This window comes from Leptonychotes weddellii, chromosome 3 (assembly GCF_054177405.1).
Source record: "Leptonychotes weddellii isolate Sample4059 chromosome 3, ASM5417740v2, whole genome shotgun sequence".
Classification (NCBI taxonomy): Eukaryota; Metazoa; Chordata; class Mammalia; order Carnivora; family Phocidae; genus Leptonychotes; species Leptonychotes weddellii.
The window spans coordinates 95,643,587-95,665,888 of NC_138371.1; positions in this window are offsets into that span (position 1 = coordinate 95,643,587).

Sequence of the window (22,302 nt, forward strand, 5' to 3'; positions counted from 1 at the left end):
CCTATACTCTGAAGAGTTTAGATCAAGAAAGGATGCTGTACTTTGTCAAATGCTTTTTCTGCATCTATTGAGAGGATCATATGGTTCTTGTTCTATCTTTTATTAATGTATTGTATCACATTGATTGATTTGCGGATGTTGAACCAACCTTGCAGCCCATATTTTTTGGTTTATTTATTTATTTTTTTAAAATAATCTCCACAGCCAGCATGGAGCCCAACGTGGGGCTTGAAGTTATGATCCTGAGATCAAGACCTGAACTGAGCTCAGGAGTCAGATTCTTGACCAGCTGAGCCACACAGGGACCTCTCTGTGATGAGAACTTTTAAGATTAACTCTCCTTGCAACTTTCAAATATGCAATATAGTATTATTAATTATAGTCTTCATGCTGTGCATTATATCCCATGACTTATTTTATACTGGAAATTTATACCTCTTGACTCCCTTCACCCATGTTGACCACCCCCCACACCCTGACTCTAATAACCACCAATCTGTTCCCTGTATCTATGAATTCTATTTGTTTTGTTTTATTTTTATATTTTTTTAGATTCCACATGTAAGTGAGATCATATGACATTTGTCTTTCTATCTTGACTTATTTCACTTAGCATAATGCCCTCAGGGTCCATCCATATTGACACAAATGGCAAGATTCCATTCTTTTTTATGACTGAATAACACTCCTCTGTGTGTGTGTGTGTGTGTGTGTGTGTTTGTGTGTGTGTCTATACATATACCACATTTTCATTATCCACTCATTCATGAATGGATATTTAGGTTATTTCCATATTTTGGTTATTATAAATAATGCTGCAATGAACATAGGGGTGCATATATCTTCTGAAGCTGGTTCATTTTCTTCAGATACATACCCAAAAGTGGAATTGCTGGATCATAGGGTGGTTCTATTTTTAATTCTTGGAGGAACCTCCATACTGTTTTCCACAGTGGCTGTACCAATTTACATTCCCACCAACAATACACAAGGGTTTTCTTTTATCCACATCCTTGCCAAAACTTTTACGTCTTGTTTTGATGATAACCATTCTAACATGTATGAGGTGATCTCATTATGATCTCATTATGAATTTCCCTGGTGATTACTGATGTTGAGCATCTTTTCATGTGTCTGTTGGCCATCTGTATATCTTCTTTGGAAAAATGTGTACTCAGATCCTCTGCCAATTTTTAGGTGGATTTTTTTTTTTTTTTGCTATTTAGTTGTATGAGTTCTTCCTATATTTTACATATTAACCCTTTATCAGATATATGATTTGAAAATATTTTCTCCCATTCAGTTGCCTTCTCATGTTGCTGATGATGTCCTTTGTTATGCAGAAGATTCTTAATTTGATGTAGTCCCACATGAAGACTATTTTTGGGGGGGCATATGTGTCTCTTCATTGGCTGCCTTCATCAATAATCCACTTTCAACATTTTCTTTTCAGAAGGAGCCACTAGGACTACTGAGGTCCTCTTCCTTCTATGCCTTCTGGGGGCCTTGGGATCTGGGATGGGAGCAGCATACTTTTTCTTATTGGTGGGGGCTACTCTTGTAAACCTCCCATGTTCAGATATCAACTTGTCTGGCAAAAATCAGTCTTCTTTGCATTTCTGAGGGCACACGCGTCAAGTTCCTCAAGAACTCTCTCACAGTGTAGTACGCTCAGGAAGCATTAGGACAGTCCTATAGATTTGTAATGCCATGAACATCATCTGGTGAGTGAAATGCCAGTCTCTCTTTCTTAAAAACACACTCAGCCTCTGAGGATGATTTGCTTAGAGCTCCACTGCTCACCATCTCTTGGCTTTTGGGGTATGGTGGTGAGGGGGGTCACAGGGTAAGGAGACAGTAATGTCTCTGATACTATGAGTGTTTTATTCCTTAAGACTGAAATGTTTAAAAACAATGACTCACTCTGTTTCTCCTCTGCCCCTCCTCAGTCATCCATTATACATCCTGGGTTGATGAATTACCTAGTGGTGATCATTCCAGAAATATTTCTATCCCATCTTTGTCTCTGGCCCCATTTGTTGATGGCTCTTTTCTGAATGCAGAATTACAGAGCAACTAGAAAAATTTCACTCTGCATCCTACTACAGTAGCTATTATTATCAGCAGCAGGAACAGTAGCTCCTTTGCTCATACCAAACTTGTAGCCCTCTGTTTTTCTCCTTTATGACCATTGTATAATATATAGTTTCTGGATGGTGGCATATTGAGGTATAAATACTGTAACTTTCTCCTACATAGATTTCCAAAAGGGACTCCTCTATAATCATTTTATGGCCTTTTTTTTTTTTAAAGATTTTATTTATTTATTTGAGAGAGAGAGCACATGAGAGAGGGGAGGGTCAGAGGGAGAAGCAGACTCCCTGCCGAGCAGGGAGCCCGATGCGGGACTTGATCCAGGGACTCCAGGATCATGACCTGAGCCGAAGGCAGTCACTTAACCAACTGAGCCACCCAGGCGCCCTAATCATTTTATGGTCTTAAAAATAGCTCCATACCTTCTTCAAGATCTTGTTTCCTGTTTCAGAGAGAATTGTCAGTCTTCCTCAGGCTGAGAAAAATAACATTGAGAAAACAGAATTACAACACATTCCCAAGGGCTGGCTTTGTATATAGGGTGACTGTGGGGGAGGCCAACTAAGGCACTTCACCAGGGTTGTGTCATTTTTCTACAAATCCTGGCCACATCCTCCTTTAAACTCCGTCTTCCACTATATGCTGTTCAATTCCCAGTTCAACTAATTATCTTACATTAAAACCAAGAACCAACAAAATCCTGTGTAAGCTAGAAGAACTCCATTCTATGAGTTGAAATCTCATGCTGTACTACCCTGGGGGTGCTGTTTTAATCATGGCCCATGCTATCTGGGCTTAGTTAAATGCAACTGTAGGTATCTCTTAATTAGTACCTTGAAAGAGCTGGCCGTGAAATCTTTTGAATAGGTCCGTGGTAAGTCCACTAAGTTTTATCTACCTGAGGCCAACCAGAACATTAAGATGTCCTTGGCAGGGTCATAATCGCCCCTCCCTTCAACCCAACATTCCATTAAACTGAAACCAGAGAAAGATTAGAGTTTCACTTAATCTAAATTTAATACCTCTTTGCTGATGTTTATCATTCATATAGAAGATGTCCTCTCTTCAACTTTCTCATGGATAACCCCAGAACAAAACTGGACTTGTCTAGGAGCATCAGGGAGAAATGTAGAGCTTGCTGAAGATTCTGTTAAGTAAGACAGAGATGATGAGTTCTGTGGCCCAGCACTGAGCTTTGAAGTAGCAAATTTGCTTAGTCTGTTTTCTCTTTTTCTTTTCTTGTGCTCAGATTTCCTGGCTCTTGACTACTTATCTGACATCTCTTTCTCTTCACTCCTTCCCACAGGCTTCTCAGTTTCTCTGCTGGAGCCATTTCAATCTGCTCCAGATTCTTTATTTTGTGTTCTGGGTCTGTTTCTTAAAACTGTTTTCAAGGGCTTCGAATGCTTTGGTTTGTGAGGATTTTGTTTGTGCTCATTAAAGGAAAGACAGTCTGGTTGCTCGGATTCTCCTTCTTCTGAAGGCAATAGGTTATAACAAATGACAAATAATGTCTTCTTGTTCCATGTTAATATTCAAAATAAAGGATTTATTATGTCTACTCAATGCAAGATAAAACAATTTATAATTTACCTTTTATTTGGATTATGTGCTGAAACCAATGCTAAATGGTGCCCTAGATCTTATTAATTTCATTGGTATTTTAGCATCCTTTGTAGACTGATACCTCCAGCAGATGCCCAGATGGCCAACCCAGTAATATGTGTCTGGGTGACCCCAACTCTGAGTTCTACCAAGCCTATCCATTCACATATACAATACTAAGAGCAAATAAAACATATACAATACTAAGAGCAAATAAAAAAAATTAAGCACTACAGAATTAATTTTTTTAATTTTAATAAAATATATATGACATAAAATTTACAATTTTAAACAATTCTTGGTGTAGTTCAGTGATATTAGATACATGCGTAATGTGAAACCATCACCACCATCCAACTCTACAGATCTTTTCACCTTGCAAAATGGAAGCTCTATACATGTTAAACAATCACTTCTCATTTCCCCCTCTTCCTGCCCTGACAACCAATATTCTACCTTCTGTCTCTATGAGTTTAAGTACCTCATATATGTGGAATCACATAGTATTTATTCTTTTGTGAGTGGCTTATTTCTCATAGCATAATGTCCTCAAGTTTCATCTATGTTATAGTATGTGACAGAATTTCCTTCCTTTTTATAAATACTATTCCATTGTATGTACACACCACATTTTTTTACCCATTCATCCAACCATGGTCACTTGGGTTGCTTCCATGTTTTAGCTTTTGTGAATAATGCTGCTATGAACGTGGGTGCACAGATTACTTTTTGAGTCCTTGCTGTCATTTCTTTCGGGTATATGCCCAGAAGTGGAATTGCAGGGTCATATGGTAATTCTATTTTAATTTTTTGAAGAATTACCATACTGTTTTTTTTTGGTTTTTGTTTGTAAGATTTTATTTATTTATTTGAGAGAGGGAGCCAGAGAGAGAGCACCAGCAGGGGGAGGGGCAGAGGGAGAGGGAGAAGCAGGGAGCCCCATGTGGGAAGCCCTATGAGCAGTGAGCCTGATGCAGGACTTGATTCCAGGATCCTGGGATCATGACCTGAGCCGAAGGCAGATGCTTAACTGACTGAGCCACCCAGGTGCCCACCATACCATTTTCCACAATTTGTTCTTTTCTTTTCTTTTTTTAATAGTAGCTAACCTAATGAAGGTAGTATCTTGGAGCTTCGATTTGCATTTCACTAATGATTAGTGATATTGAGCATCTTTTCATGTGCTTGTTGGACATTTGTGTATCTTCTTTGGAGAAATATCTATTCAAACCCTTTGCCCATTTTTAAATCATATTGTATGTTTTCTGTTGTTGTCTGGTTTTAAGAATTCTCTATATACTCTGGATATATATTAGATATATAATTTTAAAATATTTTCTCCCATTCTGTGGGTTACATTTTTATTCTATTGTTAATGTTTGTGATGCACAATTTTTAAAAGTTTTTGGTGAGGTCCAATTTTCCTTTTTTTTAAATTTTGTTACCTGTGCCTTTGGTGTCATATTCAAGAATTCATTGCCAAATGCAAACATCATGAAGTTTTTGTCCTTTCTTTTTTTTCCAGTATTTTATGGTTTTAGGTCTTACATGTAGGTCTCACATCCATTTTAAATTAAATTCTTTGAATAGTGTTAGGTAAGAAACCAACTTCATTATTTTGCATATGGATATGCAGTTTTCCCAGAACCATTTGTTGAAAAAACTGCCCTTTCCCCATTGGTTCGCCCTTTCAAATTTGAAAATCATTTGACCATATATATGAAGGTTTTTTTCTGGGCTCTCTGTTCTGTTTCTTTTTCAGTATATATATGTTTATATGTCTGTCTTTTGTCAGTATTCCATTGTTTTGATTACCATAGCTTTATAAAAAGTTTTGAAATCAGAAAGTGTGAGTCCTGCAGGTTTGTTCTTTCTCAAGATTGTTTTAGGTATTTGGGGACCCTTGAGATTCCAGTTAAATTTCGGAATGGGTTTTTCTATTTCTGTAAACAACATCATTAAGATTTTAATAGGGATTGCATTGAATCTGTAGATTGTTTTGGATTGTATGGGCATTTCAACAATATTGAATCTTCTAATTTGTGAATATGGGATGATTTCTCATTTATTTGTATATTTTTTTCATTTCTTTCAGCAAAATTTTGAAGTTTTCATTACACTAGTCTTTCACCTACTTGGTTAATTTAATTACAAAGTATTTTATTCTTTTTGATGCTATTTAGAAGGGATTATTTTTGTAATTTCCTTTTCATATTGTTCAATTTTTGTGTGTGGAAATGCCATCGATTTTTGTGTTGACTGACTATCCTGCTACTTTGCTAAGTTTGAGAATGATTGTTAATAGTTCTTTAAATATTTAGTTAAATTCACCAGTGAAGTCATTGGATCCAGAGCTTTTTTTTTGTCAGGATAATTTTGATTATTGATTCAGTCTTATTAGTTATAGGACTACTCAGATTTTCTATTTCTTCATGATTTATTCTTGGAAGATTTTGTGTTTCTATGAATTCATCCATTTTATATGTTTTCTATTTTGTTTGTATATAATTATCTATGGTACTCTTTATAATCTTTTTTATTTCTGTAGAATTGGTAGTAAGGTCCCTACTCATTTCTGATTTTAGTAGTTTAGGTCTTCTTTTTTTCCTAATCCATTTATCTAAAGTTTTATCAATTTTGTTGATCTTTTTGAAGAAATTTTGGGTTCATATGTTTCCTCTGTTGTTTTTCTATTCTCTATTTTATTTATGTCTGCTCTAATTTTTATTACTTCCTTTCTTCTGCCAGCTTTGGATTTAGTTTGTCCTTCTTTTTTCTAGTTCCTTAAGTTGTAAAGTTAGATTAAAATTTGAGATCTCTTTTTGTTTTTTAATGTAAGCCTTTATAGCTATAAGTATGTGTCTTAGCACCATTTTGCTAAGTGTCACAAATTTTGATATGCTGTATTTTCATTTTCATTCATTTCTAAGGATGTTCTAATTTCCCTTATGATTTTTCTGAATCACTAGTTTTTTAAGACTGTTTTTAAATTTCCATAAGTATGTGATCTTTTCAGTTTTCCTCTGTTGATTTCTAACTTCATACCATTGTGATCAGAGAAGATAATTTGTATAATATCTATCTTTTGAAATATATTGAGACTAAATTTTAGTCTAACATATGGCCTATCCTGGGAAATGTCTGATTTTTAATTCAGAAAAATGTGCATGCGCTTGTTGGGTAGTCTGTATGTGTCTGTTACATCTAGTTAGTTTATCATGTTGCTTAGTCTTCTGTTCACTTACTTATCTTCTGTCTGGTTGTTCTATACATTATTGAGCATGGGGTATGGAAGTCTCTAACTATTACTATAGAGTTATCTATTTTCCCTTTCAATTCTATCAGTTTTTGCTTTAAATATTTTGATGGTATGTCATTAGGTGCATAAGTATTTATAATTGTTATATCTTCTTGCTGTATTGAACTTTTGTTAATATATAATTCCTTAGAGGGACACCTGTGTGGCTCAGTTGGTTAAGACTCTGCCTTCAGCTCAGGTCATGATCCCAGGGTCCTGGGATCAAGTCCCACATTGGGCTTCTTGCTCGGTGGGAAGCCCGCTTCTCCCTCTGCCTGCTGCTTCCTCTGCTTGTGCTCTCTCTCTCTCTGACAAATAAATAATTAAAATCATGAGAGCATGAAAAAAAATCTTCAAGATGAGCACATTACACATTTCTGGAGGCTGAGGGAAATTGCTTTATTGTTTTTCCTAATGAGAAAAACAATTATAATTATTGATAATTTACTGTTTAATAATTATAAATGTAAGGAATTTTCATCTCAAAACTTACAATATAGAATATTATTAAAAATAAAATAAAAAACATTCATAATATCAAAACCCAGAGATACTAAGCATTAGTATGTGGGGTATGTGTTGTATCTTCAAAATTTTTTCTATACATACCTTTTTATGAAGATTGGATGTAATTATATTCACTGTTTTGAAAGTATCTTTTGCTCATAACAGTATGTCATGGGAATTTTGTAGTATCAATAAATAAAAATATCCAATTATCATTTTAATAATGGCATAGCATTTTTGTATAGATATTAATTGATTAGACAATAATGTGTGTGTGTGTGGGCATGTGTGTATGTGTGTGTGTGTGTGTGTGTGTACACAGGGAGGGACAGAATTTACTACTTCTTTTTTAAGTGTTTCCATAAACAACTCTATATATAGAGAGAGAAAGAGTCATATATATATATATATATATATATATTCATTTCTTTATCTCTTGTAACCTTTTTTGATTTAAAGTCTATTTGTCTAATATTAGTATAGCCATTCCTGCTTTCTATTGGTTATTATTTACATGGAATATGTTTTTCTATCCTTTAAAGTCCAAGCTACTTGTGTCTTTGGATCTAAAGTAATTGTCTTATAGATAGTATAGACTTGGAATCATGTGTTTTTACCCATTCGGCCAATCTTTGTCTTTTAACTGGAGATTTTAGTCCATTTATATTTACTGTAATTACTGACAAGGAGTTATTCATTTCTGTTTTTTTTTTTTAATTTGCTTTCTATATGCCTTATAGCTTTCTGTCTCTCATTTCCTGACTTCTTTGTGTTTAGTTGATTATTTTGTAGTGAACTATTTGAAGTCCTTTCTCATTTCCTTTTGTGTATATTCTATGGCTGTTTTCTTTTTGGTTACCATGAGACTTACATTTAATATTCTAAAGTTATAATACTCATTTGAATTTATCCCAGCTTAACTTCAATAACATACAAATATTCTACCATTTATAGTTTCATTCTCATTCATTTTGTTTGTCAATATCACAAAATTATATCTTTATACATTCTGTGCCCCCAGATTTAAGCTAGTAACTCTTTTAAATGCATTAGTCTCTTAAATTATGCAGAAAACAAGACTTAGAGTTAAAACCAAATTTATAATAATACTAACTTTCAGATTAATGATTGTTTTTTTAAAAATATATTAGTTTTTTAAATCATGTAGAAAACAAAAAATGTACTTATAAACTGTTACAATAATGTTAGCTTTTATAATTGTCCATGTATTTACCTTTACTTCATATCTCCATATGCCTTCAAGGTAATGTTTAGTGGTGTTTTATATCACCTTTCAGGACTCACTTGAGCATTTCTTGAAGGGAAGGTCTAGTGGTAACTAATTCACTGAGCTTTTATTTATCTGCGAATATCCATGGGGCGCCTGGGTGGCTCAGTTGGTTAGGCAGCTGCCTTCAGCTCGGGTCATGATCCCAGGGTCCTGGGATCGAGCCCCGTATCGGGCTCCCTGCTCGGCGGGGAGCCTGCTTCTCCCTCTCCCTCTGCCTGCCTCTCTGCCTACTTGTTCTCTCTCTCTCTCTCTCTCTGTCAAATAAATAAATAAAATCTTTAAAAAAAAAAGGTATCTGCAAATATCCTAATTTCTCCCTCACTTTGAAGGACAGTTATGCCAGATATAGGATTTGTTGCTGACAGCTGCTTCTCCTTCTCCTCCTCCTCCCCCAAACCCATCCCCTCCTCCTCCTCTCATCTCCCTCCTTGGGCCACTCTTGGTCCACTGCCTTGTGGTCTCCAATGTTTGTGATGAGAAATCTGCTTATTTTCTTTTTAAGAATCTCTTGTGTGTGGTGATTCACTTTTCTCTTGTTGCTTTCCAGACCCTCTCTTTGTCTTTGTCCTTTTAAAGTTTAAAATTTAATTATAATGTGTCTTTGTATGGGTCTCTTTGGGTTTATCCTACTTAGGATTTGTTGGCCTTCTTGGATGTTTATACTCAGGTCTTTCATCACATTTAGGATGTTTTCAGCCATTATTTCTTAAAATACCCTTTCTTCTCCTTTCTCTCTCTCTTCCTCTTCTGGGACTTCCACAATGCATATGTTGGTCCATTTGATTGTGTTCCATATGGTCCTTAGGTTGTGTTTATTTTCCTCAATCTTTTTTTTTTTTCTTTCTGTTCCTACTTGAAAATTTTCATTGATGTATCTTGAGGCTTGCTGACTATTTCTCCTGCCTGTTCCAATCTGCCTTTGAATTCCTCTAGTAAATTTTTCCTTTTAGTTATTTTACTTTTCAATTACAATTTTTTTTGTTTCTTTTTAGGTTTTTCATGTCTTTATTGACATTTCCATTTTGTTTTACATTATCTTCTCGACTTTATCAACATTTTCCTTTAGTTCCTTGAGCATCTTTAAGAACTTGTTTTTGTCTTTGTCTAGTGTATCTCCCTTAAGGTCTTTTTCAGGGAAAGTTTCTGTTAATTTATTTTTCTTCTTTGAATGGGTTGTACTTTCTTGTTTCTTTGTATGCCTTGTGTTAGTTGTTGTTGAAAATTGGAAATTTAATTTAATAATGTGGTAACTCTGGAAATCAGATTTCCTCCTTCCCCAGGTGCTAATGTTTCTGGTTATTATTATTATTATTATTTTATTGTTGTAGGCTGTTTCTGTGCCAAGAGTCAGCCTGAGGTGTAAGCTTAAGGTCTTCTCAGATCTTTACTGGGCCTTTGCCTGAGCGTGCATAGCCACTTTATATTTCCCCCACATATGCAGTTGTTTTTGAATGCTCTAGTTTTTAATGTCTTTTTCTATGGAAAGGGGAAAAAGGGAAAAATAAAAAGGGGTAAGAAGGGTGCCCATCCATTAAATCCATGTCTGCACCTCTGTGATCAGAAGCAGCAATCAGCAATGAGAACACAGATGCCCAATATTTGGAGGACAAGTTCCTTTTCACCCACCCTTGCTCCTGCTTCAGGAAAACATGCAAAGCTGCCTGCCATATGGTTGGAGTGGGGAATGGGTAGGTGCTAATGTGGTAAGAGCTGAAAGTGTCAGAAATTTACCAGAATTTACTGTCTCAGCCTTCCCTTGGCAATTGTAAGCCTCCAACAGATGAGAGTTCCAAAATGATTACATCAGAATGATTCTGCCAATGCAATTGTTACCTGGGTCAGGAGATGGATTCCTGGTGTTTCCTACTCTGCTACCTTTCCAGAACTCTGGACACTACAGAATTTTTAGAGCAATTTGCAAGAATGAGCTTTGCTTTGAGCCTTGTTATTTTCCACATTTATTTGGTTCTTAGCTTTAAGTTTATATCACTTAAGTCCTAAAGTTCTATTCAGATTTTCTGAAATAATTTAGATTTCTTGTTTGGGCCCCAAACAATCCCCTAAGACATTCAGTATAGAACAGTAGTGAAGTCCAATAGTGGTGAAGTCCACAAGGCCAGAAATCCTGGATTGGAATCATAGGCCAGGCTCTTGCTAACTTTGGGATCTTAACAGATTCATCTGGCATCTCAGAATATCCCTCTTATCCTTCTTATCAATGAAACTGGATTAGCTTAGATAAATTCATTGTGAAGATTAAAATGGAAAATCAGTTAAATTGTTTTAGCACAGTGTAAGAAACATGGCAAACTTTAATGCCTGTTATTCATTTTTGAAAGATTTTATTTATTTATTTCTGGGGAGGGAGGGGCAAAGGGAGAAGGAGAGAATCTCCAGTAGACTCTGCACTGAGCACAGAGCCTGACACAAGGCTCAATCCCACAACCTGAGATAATGACCCTAGCGGAAATCAAGAGTCAGATGCCCAACCTACTAAGCCGCCTAAGTACCCCTGCTTTTTATTCTTAATTATGATTTTATCAGTTTTATTAATTTAATTATAATATCTGACTATTTTCATTTTCAACAAGTACCTAAACTTTTTACACACTGTTTTTCAGATCCTTACCTGGCATCAGCTTTGCTGGAATGCCATATGAAGGCTTACCCCCTTCCCTGGTGATGTGCACATTCAACAGTTACCTCCTAATATATGATCAAATGACCACTATCAGTTAGAACTCCCTGCTCAGAAAGCTCTCGTCAAGTACCATTTTACATTAAATATTAAAGACTTTATAATCTTTAAAGCACTCCTGCTGCATGCTGTATATATGTTTTAGGCACACTTTCTCATTTAATATACACAAACTATTCAAAGTAAGATTTTTAAAATTTTTATAGATAAATTAATTTCAGTAACATTAATTAGCATATCTATAGGTTGTGGAATTAACATTGAAACCTATTGTTGGTAGCTCCATAGACATAGTGCTTTATATTGTGTCATGAAGTATAACGAATGAGGCCTGAAGCCCACGGAGGTGAGGCAGAGGCTGCAGTATGCTTCTTTGTAAAGCCCTGGGAAGGGTGCCTGGGTGGCTCAGATGGTTAGGCGTCTGCCTTCAGCTTGGGTCATGATCTCAGGGTCCTGGGATCGAGTCCCACATCGGGCTCCCTGCTCCTTGGGAGCCTGCTTCTCCCTCTGCCTCTCTCTCTCTCTCTCTGTGTCTCATGAATAAATAAATAAAAACTTTAAAAAAAAAAAAGCCCTGGGAAGGAGCCATGGACAATGAAACAACTGGGCTGAAGCCCAGCCCTTCATGTAGAAAATGTAGAATTTCTTAAAGAGATGAGCATTTCATAAAATTTCAAATAGTAACAAATATGCAAGAGCAGTTCTTAAGGATATAAACTAAATAGATATTAGTCCATTGTGTATTAGCTGGTTTGATCTTAGAACATCATTTAGACTTTCAGAAACTCAGTGCCTTACCTATAAAATTAGGTTAATGGTACCTATCTCATAAGAATATTTTGATAATTAAGTGAGTTAATGCATATAAATCATTTAGTAGAGAATCTGACACAGAGTAAACACCAAAGCGATTATTATTTGGCTCCTATTAATTCGACAGACAAATACTAAGTATATAATAATGTGTCTGATACTTGACTGCCACTGTCATTTTAAAGTTAATACATTAAGAGCAAATATTTTATATTTTTATTTTATTAAATATTAATGCTTTTGTCCTAAGAGTCCTTTAGAAATCATTTTATTTCTCTTTCTGATTGGAAAGTATGCTTATCTCATGATATGAATTTGTTAATTTTGGCCCTATTCCAGAAAGTGAGGAACTTCGAGCAATAGGGTATTTGAAATTCTTCTTGTTCTACCCATGTGTATATACATGCAATTTCCGAATAAATAGTCTTTGCTTATTCTCATTTGAGTGCATGAGTTTGCTAGGGCTGCTGTTAACAAAGTGCTATAAACTGAGTGGATTAAACAATGGGATGTATTGCCTCATAGTTCTGGAAGCTAGAAGTTGGAGATCAAGATATTGACATGGTCATGTTCCCTTTTATAGGCCTAAGGAAGGATCTGTTCCAGACTTCTCTCCAAGCTCTCTGGTGGTTTGCTGGCAATCTTTGGTGTTCCTCAGCTTGTAGGCATATCATCCTGATCTCTATCTTCATGCTCACATGGCATTCTCCCATGTGCATAGCTATGTCTAAATTTCTCCTTTTTATAGAGACACCAGTCCTATTGAATTAAAGACCCATCCTACCCTGGTATGACCTCATCTTAACTAATTACATCTATAATAATCCTATTTCCAAATGAGTTCATGTTCTATGGTACTTGGGGTTTAGGACTTCAATATATGAATTTGGAAGGATAAAATTCAACCCATACAGGCAATTTTCTTTTCTTTTTTTAAGATTTTATTTATTTATTTGACAGAGAGAGACACAGCGAGAGAGGGAACACAAGCAGGGGGAGTGGAAGAGGGAGAAACAGGCTTCCCGCGGAGGAGGGAGCCCGATGCAGGGCTCAATCCCAGGACCCTGGGATCATGACCTGAGCTGAAGGCAGACGCTTAACGACTGAGCCACCCAGGCACCCCAGGCAATTTTCTTTTATTTCATATACAGACACCCGTACATGTACATACACACACGCACATATTCACATCCTTACCATCACATTACAGTCTGCTAGACTAAGTTCCCTAAAAGTGATGTTCTGCCTTATTCAGGAATGACTACAGCTCCAGTTTACCAGTACCTTGTAGTGTATCTAGCAAATAGTTCCAGTGTAGTGAATGTTGTTGTGAGTAAACAAAAAGCTCGAGAGGATGGGAGGTATGAAGAATAGATATGAATAGATCCAAGTATTATAGAGAAGTCTATAGAGAATAAACAATAGCACCTGTGTAGTTTGGGCAATTGTTCCTAAGGATGACAGTTTTGCCCCACTTGTTCATGACTGGTAGGGTGGACCCTAATAAGCACATGCACATAGACTATAAGAAAGATTTCAGGGAGGATCCCTATGCCCCAGATCCCCTCTCCTGTTCTGTGCTAAGTCCATATTAGCATGGAAGGATTTGAAGCAGCCTTCTGACAGTTATCCAGTTAGGTTCAGTCCATTTTGGAACCAACTGATGATCAGCTATGTGATGATGCAGCCAAGGAAGCGTGGCTGTCTGAACCACTCCTTCAACCATAGGTGTGTCATTTTATCCTCCCTGACCACACAACTGCAATTGTAGGCTTGGTCTAGGCTTTCACTCTTGTTCTATATTTGGGAATTATGTTATATCAGGAATTCTTAACCATCTCTTTATAAATTCAAAGATTTATTTACAAATGATTGCAAGGCATTCCATTTTCAAGTATGTCATATTTGCAATGTTGTAGCACAACCTAGTTGGGCCAGTTATATTTAACATTTTGTATCTTCATTTTCTCAGCTTTAAAATGTCAGGAGGTGACTGAACAAATTGGCATTATTCTGGTTCAACATTTCCATGTGCTTAGGGCAATCAACAACAGCAAATGTGCCTTGCGATTCAAGCCAAGAACTTACCACACCTTTCATCAACAAACTTTATACTTACACTACTATTTTAAATTATCAAATAGTTGTAGTGCTTTGTGGTTTAATCAACCACATACTGACTATAAAGAGCTATGATAAGGAATAGAAATATAATAACAACTGAATACCCTCATTGTATTCTGGTCATTTGGTATGTCTTTTCATATACATTATTTTATTTTATCCATTAAAACAAACAGGCAAAATAAGTGCTGTTTGACCTCAGTTCACAGATCAAGAAACTGAGTGTCAGGACAAATTATTGACTCATGGCAGAGATGGGATTAAAATCCACAACTAAAGCCATTTAAACTTCTTGTGTTATATCATACTTAGGAGTCTTTTTTGTTCTGAGTTTGGATCTAGCATCTGGTGGATATTGTTAAACCCGGGTTATATGTAAGTGAACTGATATAATTTTAGAGCACATTTTAATAAGGTACTACAGCCAAGAACATATTTTCTCCTAATTAATATAAGAACAATTCTATGTCTATTGCTAACAGCACTAAATATAATGTAGCTTTTACTGTATCAAGGTAAAATGATTTTGAAAGAATTGTCTTCAAAGTCCTCAAACAAAGAAAATGATTTGTTTTCATTCTAACAGACAATGCTGAAATCAGGCCTATTAACAACAAGAATGAAAAGCTAACAGCAGAGTTTTAGTAAACAATATACTCCTTAGAATGTGTTTATGAGAATAGACGTGTGTAGAGAGGATAAAGCAACCTGGTTTCATATCTGACATGACGCAAATGTGTTATTCTCAACTTGGGTATTTGGATCCAGTTCTTGAGAAGCATTTAGTTCTCTTTTTATTGGGTTACATAAAAACAAAGTACCTTGATTTCTGCCTGTTTTAAACAAAGAGAAATGGAGGAGGCAGATTGTCAAGAGGGAAAGTTGTTGGAGGAGATGGTACTTGACAGTGAGAGGCTGACCAGGACAGGCAGGTACCACACCCACACAAGGCCATCATGGAGAAGGAACAATAAGCTCAGTTCTAAGTGGCTCATTTTCCATGTGCATACAAAAATAAAATAAAAATTTGTCATGTTGTCAGGGACTGCCTGGCCTCTGAACATTGGGAATAAGTTAGGCTGGGAAGGAACCCACTGAGTGCCCTTGAGGTCTCTGTTGACTGGAGTGCTTCTAGGACACAGTCTGCCCTTCTGGCTGAGGGCATAAGTCCTTCAGCTGAGTCATCTGCCTCCTCCTCCCTTGAGCTCTGACCTCTGTGGTTCTCACCTTTATATGTGGTTGCCAAAGTAATGAGGTCAGGGCCAGTAGGATGTGTAATCTGGGCTACCCCCTTTCCAAGTTATATGAGTTTGGGTAAGTCACTTAACACCAATAAATTTAGTTTCCACATCAGTAAAAGGCATAATAACAGTGACCAACTCATATTATTAATTGACTCAGTACATTAAAATTCTTACAGCTTCATTGATTGCAGTTGTTAAATGAAAGATATTTCTGGGGTACCTGGCTGGCTCAGTTGGTTAAGCATCCAACTCTTGGTTTTGGCTCAGGTCATGATCTCAGGGTCCTGGGATCAAACCCCACATTGGGCTCCACACTTAGCAGGGAGTCTGCTTGAGATTTTCTCTCTCCCTCTCACTCTGTTCCTCTCAAATAATAAATAAATAAATCTTTTAAAAAAGAGATATTTCTGATGATGATGTAATGTCTGCCATAGTTCAACTGCAGGGTGAAACCTTCAGATGGGTGATGAGCAGCTGGGGAAAATCACATAACCATCTTCAATAGCCTCACTTTAAAACTGTAGTATAAGTGAAAATGGGCAATGAAATTATCTGTTTTCCTAGAAGAATCATCTTTCATTTCCAGGAAATACTGTATAACACCTATCTTCATTAGAATGCCATACCATTCCTTCTACCCCACTCTCAAGTATGATGTTCAAATGGCACTGAGAGGAAAAAAAATGACAAAACAAACTACCTCATTTTCCTATAACCAACCAGTAGTCTCACATCTACTCATCTTTACTTAATCCCCATGCAAAGAAGGAATTGTCTCTTTCCCTATCAAAGGTCAGTTCCCCAACATCTAGGGCCTGTGTCTCATCCCTTCTTGCTGTGTTTGGTTATCCTTTTTCTCCTGAAATACAAGCATCCATCTTTATGCTGAATCATTTCCATTAACACATAGATATGTCCTGGTACATTCTATATTTAAAATAAAAAAAGAAACACATAATTCTCTTTTCCCCTCTCTTTCTCATTTGGTTACTCCTGTGTTTGTCTGCTTCAAATTCATAGAAATAGTTTCAAAAGTGGTTTATCTTCACACTTTCCACTTCCTGCTAAACCCTATTTGGTGGACACAACAATTCTTCCAAAGTAAAATAAGATCAATATCACTGTCCTATTCTATGTCTACATGAAATCTAGGTATCAGGGCCCCAACTTAAAAGTATAAGTTGTAAAGAACATGAAAACTGAGGTTCATCTGGATAAGTCTGAAGAGTCTGTGGGAAAAGCCCCTAGGACCTCACAGCAAGGAGACATTTGGTTTCTGGGCTAGGTTCCAGATCTTTCTTGAAGGTAAGGACAATTCTGTGTTCAGTAGAGGAAATTCAACTCAGACTGTCTCAAAAAAAGTGCTCCTAGCACAGAACCTAGCACAGTGTCTGGTTTATAGAAGATGTGCAATAAATAATAGATAGTAATTACTCATCCCTTGTAATTATGCTCAGTCCTAACTGTTGGGTACCCTAGGGAATCCTCACTGAAAATGAGCTATTTTGGTGACAGAGATCCAAGACTTTCTCATAGTAAAAATTAAAACCTAACTCTCCTATATTATTATTATTGACTTTTGTAGAACTCAGGAGTGGTTGGCCCTATGAGATTGTGAGTTTTGTAATTATTTATTGAATTCCCAAAATACTGAGTTATGGTACTAGGTATTCTTAGTTATGATTTAACAATTAAAACTACTCCAACTTTATGGACATTTATTTGTCTTAATATTTGGAGTCAGAAATGGAGGCCCCCAAAGCTTAATGGCTTATCCCATATTGTATATTTAAATAGATTCTATATTCTGAATTCTTCCTACCTTCTAGGTAATAAGAAAGTGGCAAGTTAGCCTTAAAATAATGTTTTTTGAGTGTCACAGGATGTAATAGTGTTTTTCTCATTGTATTCAAGTTTGTTTTTCTTTTTATATTCAAATGTACTCTAATTTTGAATTTTATTAAAGGACTCACCTATGGAAACCCAAGGCATCTTGTTGACCTTCCTGACTACTTCCTACTTTATTTGAAGAAGAAAGAGAGGTAAAAAGTAATAGAAAAAGATAATTTAGTGACCTCTGGACAATTCTGGGAAATTGAAACATGGGATCTGTGATCAGAACAAAATACAATGTATGGACAATGATTAAAATATATGGCAACGATTTCATAGAAAGTGACTTCTGAAAACTCAGATTCTACGAAACCAAACCTTTCTTCCATGATGTTAAATGACCTCACCTTAAATTTCTCCTTGTAGTCCTTGTATTGCTTGAAATGGAGGAAATCATTCTAAGGTAACTTGAAATGCTTTTAAATTGATTATCCTTTATGTGTTTAGCAGGATCTTTCTCAACAGTAGGAGCAGGAATGCCCTATCTGAGTGAAGTTGTGGAAAACGGGGCCTGCTCATTTGACATTTCTGATAGGAGAGGCTGGAGGTAAGAATGTTATCAGAGCACGTGCTGCTGTTATAAAGTGGGATCCACGAGCAGAGAAAGATGACTGGCCAGTACACGTGGTGGTACTATTATTAGGCCCTGAAAACAAGAGTCACAAGACCAACTCACTGCATCATTTGCATAAAAGTGAAACTGTAGAAGGAGGTGGGATTGGGAAGGCCTGACATAAACTGTTTCTAAAATTAAGAATACTTGCATTATAATGGGCCTTCTTTGGACTGTATTTAAACTCATCCTTTAATTGATGTCTACCCCATTCTCTGCATGTGCTAAAGGAAGTCTGCCATCCTTCTCTGATAACTTGGAAAGCTTTCTACAATGTGTGGGGTGTCTGTCCTGGAAATCCAGGACAGTCAAAGCCCCCTCCATAAACCAGCATGAAAACTGAAGCTCAGAGAAGTGAACTGACAGGCTCAGAGCATCCTCACCCATTGTATCAGTTCCTAGGGTTATCATAAAAATAATGCCACAAACTTGGTGGCTTAAAATAAAAAGAACTTATTCTCTCAAAGTTTGGGAGGTTAGAAGTCTAAGATCAAGACATGGGAAGGACCACTTTTGCTCCAAAGCTCTGGAGGATGATCATTCCTTATCCCTTCTAGCTTCTGGTGGCTCCTGACATTCTGTGGCTTTTGGCAGTGTATGTCCAATCTCTGCCTCCATCTTCCCATGGTCTTGTTTCTGGGTCTACTCTACTTCTTATATGGATACCATTCATTGGATTTAGGGGCCACCCTAAATCTAACATGATTTCATCTCAAGGTACTTAACTAACTACATCTACAAAGACCCTATTTGCAGATAAGGTCACGTTCTGGGGTTCTGGGTAAACATGCATTTGGGGAAAACTATTTAACCCTCTACTTCCATCAATGACGCTGGCAATTTCTAACTTGTAGGATCTTAACCATGACTGAAAATCTTCCATGTAAAATGTTTGATAGATCTTAAGTGGTCACTGTAATTCTTTGTTTTTAGTAATACCACTATAATTATTGTCATTCATGATCAAGATTGGCCATTTCCTTAAATATATGTTTAATGCCTACTCTGTTTTGGGGATTGAATATATAAGGAAGCTGCAATGTACAAACAGAAATGATTATTATCCTATCTAGTAGCCTGCTCCGCTTACATGTGGATTTTTTTTTTAAAGATTTTATTTATTTATCTGAGAGAGAGAGATCATAAGCAGGGGGGAGGGGTGGAGGGAGAAGCAGACTCCCTGCTGAGCAGGGAGCCTGATGCGGGGCTTGATCCCAGGACCTGGGATTATGACCTGAGCTGAAGGCAGATGCTTAACCGACTGAGCCACCCAGGCACCCACATGTGGATTGTTTTTGATAAAAATGGTACAGAACTGTAAATGTATTTTCCTTATGATTTTCTGAATAACATTTTCTTTTCTTTAGCTTCCTTTACTGTAAGAATATAGTATATAATACATATAACATACAAAATATGTGTTTTATGTTATTGGTAAAGCTTCTGGTTAACAGTAGTCTATTAATAGTTGAGTTTTGGGAGAGTCAGAAGTTATAAACAGATTTTCAAATGTGTGTGGGGTTGGTTCCCCCAACCCCTGCATTGTTCAAGAGTCAACTGTATACAGGTCAATGAACTATACATATTTAACAAAATAGCATGAAAAATCTAATATGTTACACAATAATATGTTTACATGATGAGGGTTATAGGGATTTTGCTTCTTTTCCCCTTTTCTGATTAATTTAAAGATCACATGTTTGCTAATGAAAAAAAAAACTATTAAAACTTTCAACTGGTGATGAGGAGAAGTAAAAATAATCCTTAAAGACCTGAAAACTGTGAATCCTGGTTCTGCAGTTGAGAAACACTCATATGGGAACACTTTGTCAATTGCCAGGACACAAAGACACACAAGAGAAATATCAAGCTCTCTGGATGCTGTGTTCTCTGAGGGCACCTGCCTTCATAAGCAAGATTGATTCTGGCTCTCTGGCAGTCATTATCACACTGTCTAACATCAAAAAGCCCTTCCTCCCTGCTCTGCCCCCAGCACCACATTGATTCTGAACATCCCTGGGTAGTCTTGGGCTCTTCCCGGCCTCCGCTCAGCTTCTACAATGCTCCCAACTCCACTCTGCTTCCACAGGCCACATTAAGTCCAAATTAAGGAATTCCTTTAAGCAGAACTTGTTCAAAGAGTTGAAGTCAAAATAAAAGTCAATGAATTCTGTGGGGCAGAGCAAGATGGCTGAGGAGTAAGAGACCTGGATTTCATCTGGTCTCAGGAATTCAGCTGGATAGGGATCAAACCATTCTGAACACCTACAAACTCAACAGGAGATCTAAGAAAAGAATAGCAACAACTCTCTGAACAGAAAAGTGACCACTTTCTGGAAGGTAGGACCTGCAGAGAAGTGAATCCCAGGCGATATTTGGGAGGATAGATGGTGGGGGAGGGGCCTCCGCCGGCCGCTTCAGGCAAGTGATAGAGCAGCAGAGCACAAAATCGGAAATTTTAGAAGTCGGCTCTGCTGAGGGACGTTGCTCCACTAGCTAAGCAGGGGTGGAAGCCTCGCGGGACAGTGTGGTCTCAGGACCCTCGGGGTCACAGAAAGACTGGGGGTGCCTGAGTGCAGCAGAGCTCCCAGGTATCTGAGTGAGGAAGCCGGCTGCAGAGACGGAGCTGAGGAGGGGGCTCCCAGCTCAAGATTGCCATAAACCATGATCCACGGCACAGTCGGGCCACTGCTCCTCCAGCAGGGACCAAACAAGTGGCAGATCTGGGTAGACTCCTCTTACCCCCCAGGAGAAGTGACACAGGAGTGCACCACAGGGATCTGCTGGGTTTGAAGACTCCATATGGAGTCGGGTGCCAGAGATAGAAATGCTCGGTCACAGGCGGGTGTGCATGGAGTGTGGCCAGAGACCAGGGAGATGGGAGTGATTGACTGCTTTTCTCTGGGGGCTCACTGAGGAGTGGGGCCCCGAGTTCTCAGCTCCTCTGGGTGGAGATTGGGAGGCTGCCATTTTCACTCTCATCCTCCAAAGCTGTATGGAAAACTTGCAGGGAACAAAAGCTCCCGAGAGCAAACCCGACCAGGTTACTTAGCCCAGACCCGGCAAGGACGGGGCAATTCTGCCTCCGGCAAAGACATTTGGGAACCATGGCAACAGGCCCCTCCCCCAGAATATCAGGAAGAAGAGCCAGCCCAGACCAAGTTTACCAATCAATGAGAATGGCAGAACTCCAGAGCTAGGGGATTACTGCACATAGATTTCATGGCTTTTTTACCATGATTCTTTAGTCTTTCAAAGTTTATGTTTTTTTTGACTGTCTTTTCTTTTTCTTTCTTTTTTTTGAATTTTTTTTTCCATTTTCAACCAACATCTTATCAATTCCTTTTTTAAAAAAATATTTTTTATTTTTCATATTTAGAACCATATTATTTAGAGGCTTCATAGTAGTTACCCTTATTTTTGGTATATATATAAAGGTTATTATCTCTTTAAAATTTTGAGATACAGTTTCCCCTAACAGATCAAAATATACCCTAAATCTCTAGTGTATGGCTTTGTTCTAGCCTCCTGCCTGATCATATTCTCTCCTGTTTTTTTTTTAAATCCTCTTCTTTCTTTTTTCAAACAACTTCTTATCAATTCCTTTTATAAAATTTTTTATAATTTTCATCTTTACAGTCATATTCCATCCATTCATCATATCAACTCTTATTTTTGTACATATATAGTTTTTCTTTCTTTAAAATATTGGGAGGCACTTTCTTCTAACAGACCAAAATACGCCCAAAATCTAGTGTGTGGCACTGATCTATGCACCTGCCTGATCATATTTGATCATATTCTGTTTTTTTTTTGTTTTGTTCTGTTTTTGTTTGTTTTTATCTTTTTCTTTTTTCTTTCCTTCCCCTTCTTTGCCCCATTTCAGATCTTTTCTGATTTGTTTCATGTATATTTTCTGGGGATGTTACCCTGTTAGCATTTTGTTCTCTCATTCATCTATTCTCCTCTGGACAAAATGACAAGATGGAAAAAATCACCTAAACAAAAAGAACAAGAGGCAGTACCGAGTGCCAGGGACCTAATCAATACAGACATTAGTATGATGTCAGAACTAGAGTTCAGAATGATGATTTTAAAGATACTAGCTGGGCTTGAAAAAAA